This window comes from Chelonia mydas, chromosome 2 (assembly GCF_015237465.2).
Source record: "Chelonia mydas isolate rCheMyd1 chromosome 2, rCheMyd1.pri.v2, whole genome shotgun sequence".
Classification (NCBI taxonomy): domain Eukaryota; kingdom Metazoa; phylum Chordata; order Testudines; family Cheloniidae; genus Chelonia; species Chelonia mydas.
The window spans coordinates 72,526,461-72,538,764 of NC_057850.1; the positions used below are offsets into that span (position 1 = coordinate 72,526,461).

At 42.5% G+C, this 12,304-nt stretch overlaps 1 pseudogene; it reads left to right on the forward strand.

The window, feature by feature from the left end:
* The window catches only part of LOC102937793, a 63,906-nt pseudogene that overhangs the window by 31,812 nt on the left and 19,790 nt on the right, over positions 1–12,304 (forward strand).

A 12,304-nucleotide genomic window follows, 5' to 3' on the forward strand; every position in this document is an offset into this window, starting at 1 on the left:
GCAACCATACACTACACAACAAAAACACTAACCCAGGAACCTATCCTTGCAACAAAGCCCGTTGCCAACTGTGTCCACATATCTATTCAGGGGACACCATCATAGGGCCTAATCACATCAGCCACACTATCAGAGGCTCGGTCACCTGCACATCTACCAATGTGATATATGCCATCATGTGCCAGCAATGCCCCTCTGCCATGTACATTGGCCAAACTGGACAGTCTCTACGTAAAAGAATAAATGGACACAAATCAGACGTCAAGAATTATAACATTCAAAAACCAGTCAGAGAACGCTTCAATTTCTTTCGTCACTCGATTACAGACCTAAAGGTTTCAGAGTAACAGCCATGTTAGTCTGTATTCGCAAAAAGAAAAGGAGTACTTGTGGCACCTTAGAGACTAGAAATTGGTTAGTCTGTGTAATTGCCACAAGTACTCCTTTTCTTTAGACCTAAAACTGGCAATTCTTCAACAAAAAAACTTCAGAAACAGACTCCAACGAGAGACTGCTGAATTGGAATTAATTTGCAAACTGGATATAATTAACTTAGGCTTGAATACAGACTGGGAGTGGATGGGCCATTACACAAAGTAAAACTATTTCCCCATGTTTATTCCCTCCCCCCCCAACCCCCCCCCGTTCCTCACACGTTCTTGTCAACTGCTGGAAATGGCCCACCTTGATTATCACCTCAAAAGGTTTCCCCCCCACCCCCGCTCTCCTGCTGGTAATAGCTCACCTTACCTAATCACTCTCTTGTTATAGTGTGTATGGTAACACCCATTGTTTCATGTTCTCTGTGTATATAAATCTCCCCACTGTATTTTCCACTGAATGCATCCGATGAAGTGAGCTGTAGCTCATGAAAGCTTATGCTCAAATAAATTTGTTAGTCTCTAAGGTGCCACAAGTCATCCTTTTCTTTTTGCGGATACAGACTAATGCGGCTGTTACTCTGAAACCTGTCATGTATTAAACGTGAGCATAAAATTAATTGAAAATTTTATAATGCAAATGTATTTTATGCTAATCTATTATCCCAGTGAAACTGAAAGTATAAAACTTTAATTTTGACTTAACTTTTTGCAATAAAATGAATGCTGTGATTTTTGGTGCATTGTAGAGACTTTAAAGGAATGGTCAGGAGTTTCACATAGCTCTACATTTAAGAAGAGCTGGAGGAAAATTATGAGAAAATTTTTGCCAGTTTTTTGTGGGTGTAATGTAGCAGACCCAGTCTTACATGTGTGCTTGTATGTGAAATATATACCTGGAAAAATTAGCCCAAAACATTGCATATATCAGCATTCAAAAAACTTCAGTCACAAAATTCCCTTTTGTGAAGCTTCAAAAACCTGGAAGAGGCAGTGCCGCTCAAAAATCACATAGTGATTAACTACAAGCCATGAGTTTTTATTCCACCTTTGCCACTTACCAGCATTAATAAAAGGTTGCACTTATACAGAACTTTACAAATATTAAGTATCATTACCCCCATTTTACAGATGGAAAAACTGAGATTAAATTACTGTAATTGCCATAAGCATGATTATGTAGCAAGTCAGTATTTAGACTAAGATTAGACCTCACATATCCTGACTCCAAGCCTGGTGCCTACTCTGCTATACCACAGAGCCCAGAAGCAAATAACCTTTCATATCCTAAGTTTTCAAATCTTCAAAATGGGAATCAATGGTACATACTTGTGGGTATGGACATCTTAAAAACGACATATTTTCTGATTTTTGTCTGTGTTAGGTATGGTTGTTGTCTTTTACAAATAAAACTCAGAGATTAAATGATTTGATGATAAAGCACTGGATTCTAGTGGATTAGTGGGAGAAACCTGGGTTGTATGCATGATTCTGAAACTGACTTGCTGTGTGAACTTAGGCATGTCATTTAACATGGCATTCTCATTTTCTCCATCTGCATAAAAGGAGATAATACTCGTAAAGTACTATATATATGCAAAGTATTATTAAGTCCAGTCATTGCCAGATGTAGAAGTAGAACTCCTGTCTCTCAGCCCTCTTTTTCATTCAGTTGATAATGTAGTGTTTGGGAATATTACCATGCAATTTTTATGTATTTATTTATTTTTACCAAAAGGAACTTTTTAAATGTTCACAAACATTAGGATCGTGCAAAATATGTTGCACAAATTTGTCAAAAAATCCAATTTTGCAAGAAAGTAGTGAACTCAAATCCATATTTTTTTTAAAAAAAATTGTTTTACTTTTGCTCAGTTCTACTTTCAAGATAAATGGACATTCTTAAGGTTTCTAAGCTCCGCTTTTGATTTAACTTTTCAAATTTTATAATGTGACAGGCTTCTGGGGTGAAATCCTGCCCCATTGAAGGCAATGGGATTTTTTTTTGCAATTGATTTAAATAGATCCAGGATCTCACTTTTTTTTTTTCAATCTTTAAAAAATATGCCTCTCCAGAAGTTTAAAAAAACATTCTTTAGTGCATCGTCTACAGCATCTGTAAAATAACAAACAATGCACTTGATCCTGTGAGTAGAGCTGATAGGGGAATTTTTTGACTAGCCATGTTTTCTGTTGAAAAATGCTGATTTGTCAAAAACAAAAAAATCGTTTGTGAAATAGATTAGGATTTGATGAATCGCCCAACTTGAAAAAAAAATCACCTCATCTGATGTCAGTGTTCCCCACCCCACCTCCCCAGTCTAACTGGTCTCTAACTCCCTCCTCCCATTTCTCACAGTGGTTCATGGTCTCAGTCTCCCCCCACCCCAAATCCCAGTCCCAGTCTCCTTGTCCTACCTAGTACAGCCTCCCCTACCTCCTGGGTTCCAGCCTCCAGTAACAGTCACTGGTTTCTTCCTCCTACCCCCACCCTCCCGCCAGTCTCAGTTTCACCAGACTCCTCGTCCCAGTTTACTTCTTCCCTTCTCCCCTAGTCCGGCTTTTACCCACTCTGCATTCAGCTCTAGTGACTTCCTCCTTCATGCCTGCATGCTAATAGAGGGGTCACTGAGAGCACAGGCTCCCTGCTTTCAGTTCCTGTGCCCGGCCGCATCCTGGTACAAAGCAGCTGAAAGTATCTGTTTCAAGGAAAGTCCAGCTTTGCCCCATAGTCCTTGCTGGAGCATCCTCAGTTGCTTTCTGGGAATGGTGCATGGGCAATAGAGTTGGTAAGAAGTTTTTCTGATGGAACAGTTTTCTCTTGGAAAATGCTGATGCTTCAGAATTGAAACATTCTGGGGGAACGTCTCGATTTCAACAAATTTCTGACAGATGCCTGGCAGGTTTCCAACAGAAACCTTTCTGGTTTCCGGCCTGCCTCCCTCCCTAGCTCCTCAATAGCCTTCCTGTGGCAGCCTGTCAAATTTGGGCAGATTTACACCAAAATGGTAAAAGGCATATCCCTGGTACAAATGCCATCCCACTGTAAAATTTCAAGATCCTGCTGCAAAGCATGGAGATGCTAGAGCTTTTTAAAGAAAACATTACCAGAATTTTACATCGGCACGTTAACGTATTTCCCCCTAGCCTCATTCTTAGACACAACTACATCGTTTTGGTTGAAATTTTCCAGAATAATTCAGCCTGAGGCAGACACCCAGCATATAAAATTTCAGCCTGAACTGTTAAAGGTTGGCAACTGAGAACAGAGTCTTATAATGAGACGTGTTAGGCAACCTTAATAATAAGTGGCACTACCAGTCCTGCCTACAGTATCCTGACTGGAGGCTTTTTGATTCTTCTACATTCAATACTGTATGTCCACCGCACGCCCTTAAAATGACAGGAAACACTAGTCAGCTTTGGGCCTTCAAATGCTAATAGGCGGTGATGTGAAGATTATTATGATACAATGACTACAATGTGCAATAAAATAGAGCTACTGCCACAAGAATGTTTTTAACGATGCCACCAAATTAACTTTAATCAGAATATCCAAATTACAGGTACATCACTGTTATAACTAGAGTAACCTAACTCACATAGGGTAAAGTTTTCAATGCAGTGCCTAATGAATTAAGTGGTTACTCCTTTTATTTTTAATAAAGTTGCCTGCTTGCTTCCTCGTCTATCCTATAATTAGGGCCCTACCAAATTCCCGGCCGTAAAAAATGCGTCATGGACCATGAAATCTGGTCTCCCCTCATGAAATCTGGTCTTTTATGTGCTTTTACCCTAGACTATACAGATTTTACAGGGGAGACCAGCATTTCTCAAATTGGGGGTCCTGACCCAAAAGTGAGTTGCGGGGCGCAGGGAGGGGGGTTGTCGTCACAGTATTGCCACCCTTACTTCCCTGCATTGCCATCAGAGCTGGGCGGCTGGAGGGCGGTGGCTGTTGGCCAGGCGCTCAGCTCTGGAGGCAGCGCCCGCCAGCAGCAGCGCAGAAGTAAGGGTGGCAATACCAGACCATGCCACCTTTACTTCTGTGCTGCTGCCTTCAGAGTTGGGTAGCCAGAAAGTGGCGGATGCTGACTGAGGGCCCAGCTCTATAGACAGCAGCGCAGAAGTAAGGGTAGCAGTACCGCAACCCCACTACAATAACCTTGCAGCCGCGCCCCCCCCCCCCGCAATTTTTTTGCAGGGTCAGGACCCCTACAATTACAGCACCATGAAATTTCAGATTTAAATAGCTGAAATCATGAAATTTACTATTTAAAAAATCCTCTGACCGTGACGTTGACTAAAATGGACCATGAATTTGGTAGGGCCCTACCGATAATGAATAGTGTTAGCGTCTCTTAGCCAAACTAAGAATCTTTTCAAAAAAGATGAGTTCTATTTTTTCATTTTTTCCATTTTGCTTTAATAAGAGATTAATGTCTGCTATTTTTTCCCCTAAAAGTACTTTGCTTTATTCTGTTTAGGGGGAAAAAATGGGTTGGAAACCAGGGGTGGGCAAACTATGGCCCACGGACCGCGTCTGGCCCATCAGACCTTTTAATCTGGCCCTCAAGCTTCTGCTGAGGAGCAGGGTTGGGGGCTTGCCCCGCTCCACACGGATCCTGGAAGCAGCGGCATGTCCCCCCTCCGGCTCATATGTGTAGGGGCAGCCAGGGAGCTTCACACTCTGCCCCAGCCCCAAGTGCCAGCTCTGCAGCTCCCATTGGCCGGGAACTGTGGCCAATGGGAGCTACAGGGGTGGTGCCTGTGGTTGGGGCGGTGACTACGGACGGGGCAGTGCATAGAGACGCCTGGCTGGCGCCACGCCTGCACGTAGGAGCTGGAGGGGGGGACATAGCGCTGCTTCCGGGAGCTGCTTGAGGTAAATGCTGCCTGGAGTCTGCATCCCGGACCTCTTCCCGCACTCCTGCTCCAGCCCTGATCCTCCTCCCACCCTCCGAACCCCTTGGTCCCAGCCCAGAGCACTCTCCCCCAGACTCGAATCCCCTGCTCCAGCCCGGAGCCCCCCCCACCCTGAACCTCTCATTTCTGGCCCCACCCTGGAACCCACACCCCCAGCCCAGAGCCTGTACCCCCTCCCATACCCCAACCCCCTGCTTCAGCCCAGAGCCCCCTCCTATACTCCAAACCCCTCTTCTCCACCCCCAGCCTGCAGCCCCCTCCTATACCCCAAACCCCGCATCCCTGGCCCCACCCCAGAGCCCGCACCTACAGCCAGAGCCCTCACCCCCTCCTGCATCCCAACTCCCAATTTCGTGAGCATTCATTGCCCACCATACAATTTCCATAGCCAGATGCGGTCCTCAGACCAAAACGTTTGTCCACCCCTAGATTAAAGAGACCGAAAATAATCACAGTAACCAGATTTGAAAATCTGAATCTAGGTCCATTGACACCTATGAGACCCGGCTTTATGAAGAGATTGGGGAGTTGCAGTTTCTGGACTAGTACTGAGAAGAGGAGGATGCACACATTACCAGGATTGCAACTTGCATCTTGTACAGCTTATTCTTAAAGTCATTTTGTTGGCTGTATTGGAACTTTGCTCCTCTACCTCCAAGTATTGAGTTGGGTTGCAGGATTAGTCCCTATTGTGTGGGGAGGTAAGAGGTGGAAACCAGCATATTTGGACCCTGGAGTCTGTGCTCGATTAGCGTGAGTGAAATTTTATGCATTTAAATTTCCCTTTATAAGTGGAAGATTAAAACAGCTTTATCCTTTTTCTATAGACATTAATAGCAATGTATCTGGTGATTGCTGCTGTTGGGGTAGAAGTTTGGCACAAGACTTTCCTATTTGGTTATTACATTACAGATATATTAGTAATCTTGCTGATAGGTAAATCTCCAGAGCTGTGAAAATCTAAATGGTTTTTCCTAGCTTATTTACTTCTTTTTCTTTATAATTGTTTTTTTTCTTCCTACGATATTTGTTATCTGCCACTGAAAGAGATGTATTTACAGAGTGATTTATTAAGATCAATATTGTAGTGATTTAGAGAATCTCCCACCGAGAAATAGAAACGATTGGAGAAATGTTTCCTCCTCACGTTCATACTTTCTGATGCTCACTAACTCACAATTGACAAACAGAAGAACCTGACTTCAATCAGGGGCTCTAATTCTTTTTGCTGCTTGGTTGACAGGTTTCCAAAGATTCAAGTGTAGTTAATGTCACACAAGTAAGATTGCTTTCATTATTGGGGTGGTGGGGGAGGAGGGAGGCATGGAATTTGTATGTATGTGTGTTTATTAGTATGAGTTTGACCCTTTTAATCCATAATACAATAGGTTCTTAGGACAAGATCCTCAAAGGTATTTAATCTCTTAACTTCTATTGATTTCAACTGACATTCAAATCCTAACTAGCTTTGAGAATTTGGGCCTTAGATACTATTGGTACAAAGTGATGTGGTGGAAAGAATGAAGGCTTTTACTGTTTAAATAATGTTAGGAGACAAAACTGTAAACCTGACGAGCAGGCTATTCAGTTTTTAAACTTGTGTTTAGAAAGTATTTGTAGAACAGAAATCCTAAAATGTTGCTACTCCTACTAACTAACGTTTAGCATTACTTCCTATCTGATGTAATCACTTTTATTTCTAGATTCTGATATAAGCACTGAAAACTTCCTAAGCCAGGAAACAGACAGAATTACAACTGGAAAGAGAACAGAAGTAGTTTTATCTTTTAACAGATTAAAATAATGAGTTTTCAATAACATGAAATCAGGAATGTGTCTGAAATATCTTCCAGGATTTAGCTGGAATGTTAAGAAATTAACATGCACATTTTGAATATCCTGATGTATTAGATTTTTATTTGTAATGAATTTAATTAGGAAGAGAAAAGACAGGAAAAGGAGAAGTTGGTCTTATACACTATTTAACACATCCAGTATGGAAATAATTCTTAAACATTTGCACTCTTTGAGCCAAATTAAGCTCTTGGGTATGTGTTTTTATCACCCATTGACTTCCCTAGAAGCTGTACAAATGTGTTTGAGGAGATAATTTAATTGTGCCTATTAAATTCACACACACTCTCCATCTCCCACCCCCACTTACAAACCATTAAAAGATACTATCTTCAGCTTCTATTGTACCTTCCAGGAATTCACTGATTATAAAGAAGTAGAACTATTCGAGTGACCCTGTACTTAGGCATAATTTTTAGAAGGAATGTGTACAAGGATGTGTTTTTGTTTCCTCTCTTGTTTTACCCTCAATGTAAAATCTTATGACAGCAGCCAAAATTGTATAATCCTTTGTATTTCAGGTCCACAGTATGCCCATTTTTGAGCTCTTTGGAGAAAAAAAATGTGAACTAGAACATGCCACAGTAATATCTCATGAATTTGTCAACTCATTTTATGTGGGAATGAGCTTAAAATGCCATCTGGTGGCTGGAAGTGGGGAAATAGGGAGATATGGAATGATTTGTGCACAAGTCAGAGCACCATAGGCACTCTGAGAAGATCAATGCCAGCTTGTGCAGAAGTTGGCTATGTGATGGTGTGATATGCAATCCTGAACTAGTCCACTGAGTGCAGTCTTCCTTTACCAAGTACCTGTCTTCTTTTGTGCCTGTCTTTAAGGCACGTGACAACCAGTTTAAGGAGAAAAGTAATGACCTTCCTTCGGCTTGACAAGCCATGGATGAAGCTTTAGTTCACGCTGTTCAACATATTAAGAAGATTTGTGGAAGGGAGGCTTGTTAAAGCTTTAAAATCCCCAGAAGCAAGCAGCCTCTCTTTACTCTCACTCAACCAAAAACCACCTCAAAGAAAAGTTTAATAATATCACTTAAGAGTTATTAGGCTCTGTTTATATATTGCGTGCTAGTCAGGCAAGGGTCATGTGAATGGATTCTTGAAGCAAGAGAACTGAATGTTCTTTCCATCATTGTCTTGGGTAGTTTACACATATCTAAGAGCCCAGGGAGGCCTTTAAAATCTGTCACACAGTAGTTACAGTGCCCTTAGTGGGACAGATTTCATGGCTAGAATATATATATGACTGTTTTTAACGATGAGAAAACCCCCCAAATGAACTATATTAATTGGCTCAATTACTATTTTCACAGCCCCTTGTAACTTTATTGAAATCAGTCTTCAAGTTTGTTTTTAGGGACTCTTCAGTTACATTCACAAAGCAAGAGAGGGCAGATGAGAGAGTCCTTGGAATTGACTTTGGGCTAGAAAGCATTTAGTCTTTGTGTCACAAGTTTGAATCTGGGTTCAGTAATAGAGACCAGAAGTGGTCACCGTTTGATAGCTGTTCATCAGCTTATGTGCAATGAGTAGGTTCAGTTCAGTTTGCAATGGTAGTCTGAGATCTGTAGCACCATATCCATTTTGCTCTGTGCCAGGATTCCTAAAAATGGTGACAGTCTCAGACACACTAAGGGCTGAACAGATGAAGACTAACCTACCTTCTCACACAGAGGTTGTTTCACCAGATTAGTTGATAGTGGGGGAAGCCTGAATGGCAAGCACATTCTCTGGAACTGATTTCATATATATAAAAATAAAATCAGAGAATCCACTCTCTTGCAATTCAGTCCCTTTCATGAGCACTTATAAATAGAAAAACAAACAGGACGCTGACATTTTGTGAGTTTGTTTCCAAGGCCCCTAATTAAATCTTCATGGGGCATCGCTTAACCATTTGGTGGCTTTTATTAATCACTGTTGGTACTTTAACAATGAGCTTGTATCTGCTTGGTCAATACTTGGCAAAGTATCTGAATGCAGTTTCATTCTCTCTCCCCCTCCTCACCCCAGTACAGAAGCAGAGCTGCTGGGCTTGTCAAGTTTTTGGACAATCAACTTAGAAGAGCAAGAGTAGGGTTTGCAAATGTCTCTAATGGATTTTCAACAATTGGAGTCCCTAATGGTGAACTTCACTCTTAACACATTCTCAATAGATGTTGTAGTTTTACAGAGTGAGGCTCATGTTCTCTCATTACCAGGATTGAGTGTGTTTAAGATTTACAAAAACAACAGCAAAACCGAGTGTTAGATCTGCAGGGCTAGGACAGTCTTCCTTACTTTCCTGTGAATCACCTTGCATGCTCTGAATGCATCTAGGAAGTCCAGGGTCAGATACACTGGACAGAAATCTCACTGGAATCCCAGGTTAAGCAGAGAAACCACTCCAGAGTATTTTACAGTATTTCTTCTGCTACCAAGTGAACACACCCAGAAAACTTTCATGGGCCCTGGCCACATTTTCATCATGAAGCTCAAATCCTTAAGCCCCAAAGCAAACTCTCAGATACACACCAAACAAAATAAACAGGGTAGCTCTTCTGTCTAAAGAGCTCCCTGTCCTGACATCCAGACAGCAAACACCTTTTCTAACGTAGTATGAGAGAAGCCCAGTCCCTTTTAAAAGTTCAGACACTAAGTAACCTCAGCTGTACCTAATTACCTCAACTCAGCAAGGCCCTCTCAGATGATACCCTGAAAGCCCTGTGAGGATTAACCACAATTGCCCCTCACTCTGGCTCAGTAGAATCTCCCATAGGGTCACACTGGGACAGGGTGTGTCATAACTGGTCCAGACCCCCCGCCCCCCCCCCCCAAAAGCATAATACTATAGGGCAGATATTGATGTGAACATTTTTAGAAAAACATGTCTTTTCACACAATTATTTCCCAAGTGAATTTGGTACCTTAAATGAATCCAAAAAGCTGCCATAAAGTTTTTGCTCACTTGCAAGCAAAAAAATCACTTTTGAATGCACAGAAAGAAATGCTTTCCTTTCCCCACACCCCACAATATTAATCAAAATCAAAAGTTAGAAAATTGTTCTTGTGCTTGAGGTGCCATTAGAACTTACAGTGGGCTCCTTGTATTTCATCGGTGCAGCTCTAAGCGCACAATAGAAAGGCTGTTCTATAATCCAAGCATCGTTGCATGTTTCAGACCTTTGGGATTGGCCAGTAAAGATGGGATCCACAAATTGATTTAGGCACCTAATCCCAGACTTAGGTGCCTAAGTCCCCGTTTGGCTCTACTGCAATCCACAAAACTTCAACTGAACACTGTGGGCACCTAAACCCATTCGGTGCCTAAGTTTTTTAGAGTAAAAGTTCCCTCAGAACTGAAGTTTCTGTCTCTGAGCGTGTGCACTGCTCACTCCCTTTAGGCATCTGGACACCTGTCTCCCACCTAAGCCCCAAAGCAATTTGAGAGCCAAGGGAGGAGAGGCATTCAGCCACTTAAGTTGTGTGTGGGGCCTGATCTGAAAGGAGTCTTCAGAGGCTGCCAACTGGATCAAGTCCAATTCTAAATCTAGCTGTAGGAGGAGATGTCTACCTTATAACTTTTAGACCAGGGTTAGAGCACTCACCTGGGTAGTTGGAGACCCAGGTTCAATTTCCCCGTCTCCACCAGAAGTGGGAGAAATGGGGTCTTCCACCTCTTAGGAGAGTTCACTCACCACTGATATTCTGATGAGGGGATGCCCTCAGTTTCTCCCACTGAAGCAGTTGTCTGTGGATAAATAATGAAAAAGTGACTGCCGCAAGGGGACTGGACCCAGGGTCTCCCACCTCCTAGGTGGGTGCCCTAACTAATGGCCTACAGGGTCATTCCCATGCACTTACTCCCTCTTTCTGGCCCAATGACTATTTAAGTATTTATCCACAGTGGAAGTAATAGGCTCAGAGAGAGGAAGAGTGTAATGAGGCTGTAATCCAATGGTTAGGGCCCCACCTGGCAGGTGAGACACGTCAGCTCCAATTCTCCTGCTTCAAACTCTCTTATTTATCCATCATGGAACAGCTTCAATACGAGAGACTAAGGGAGCCCGCATCAGAATGTCCCATAGCTCAGTAGCCAGTAGAACTCTCCATAGGAAACCCCTGTTCAAATCCTCCCTCCCTCCCTCCCTGCTCCCAGCACAGAGAGGAGAATTGGACTTGGCTCTCATATCCCAGACAAGTGCTCTAACCACTGGGCTAAAAGTTAAAAGGTGGACACACCCTCCCTGCACCATTTTGTGTGGAGCAAGGCAGGTGCCAAACTCATTCTCACAATAAATGCCTTAGGCGCCATTTAGCAGTAGGTTCCTTTTCATGGATTGCTAAGCAAAGCTAGCTGTCTTTCTTCAGCCAGAGCTTATATGCCCACCTCTGAGAGAGGGGCAGGGCTTAGGACACATCCTTCTCATCTGCATCTCCCATTAACTAGCTTAGGTGGCTCCCCAACTAGTATGCTGGCTTTTGTGGATTGCATTCTTAGGTGCCTGTCCCTCCCCGTTCATTGTATAGAGAACCTAGGTGTGTAACTTGGCTTTGTGGGTCGCAATGTTGTTCCCAGATTTTTTAGACACCTAAAAGTAAGGTGCCGTGATGCTCAGCATTGCAGCACCTCAGTCCTGTTGTGAAACCCACCCTAACTGCCCGATCTTGTGCTGACTGAAATCAATGGCAAAGCATCCATTGGCTTCAATAATGCAGGACCAAGTCCCAGCTGACAAATGAGATGTAAAAGCTGGCTGAGGTCTGGGCCATGCACTCTCTCCTATAAGTGGGGTTAATGTTTGTAGAAAACAAACGTGTTAATTTTTTCTGTGGTGTGTTATACTGGAATTTACATTGATTTTGTAAAAATAAGTTTCCATAAGTTTCCAAGTTTCCTCTCAGCCATTGCTATATGTTGGTTTGATAATAAATACATAAACAATAATAATTAATAAATAGGGATGACCCCAAGGCATGACATTTAAACCTTACCAAACAGGAGCTATCATACAGGATCAGCCCAGGGCCATACCTAGTCTAGTAGCTTGTTTCTTAACCGTGGTCTGTACCATATGCTCCAGAGGCAAGTGCAAGAATTCCTGTAAGTGGACAATCATGCAATAACCTACCCATAGAGAACATTTCTT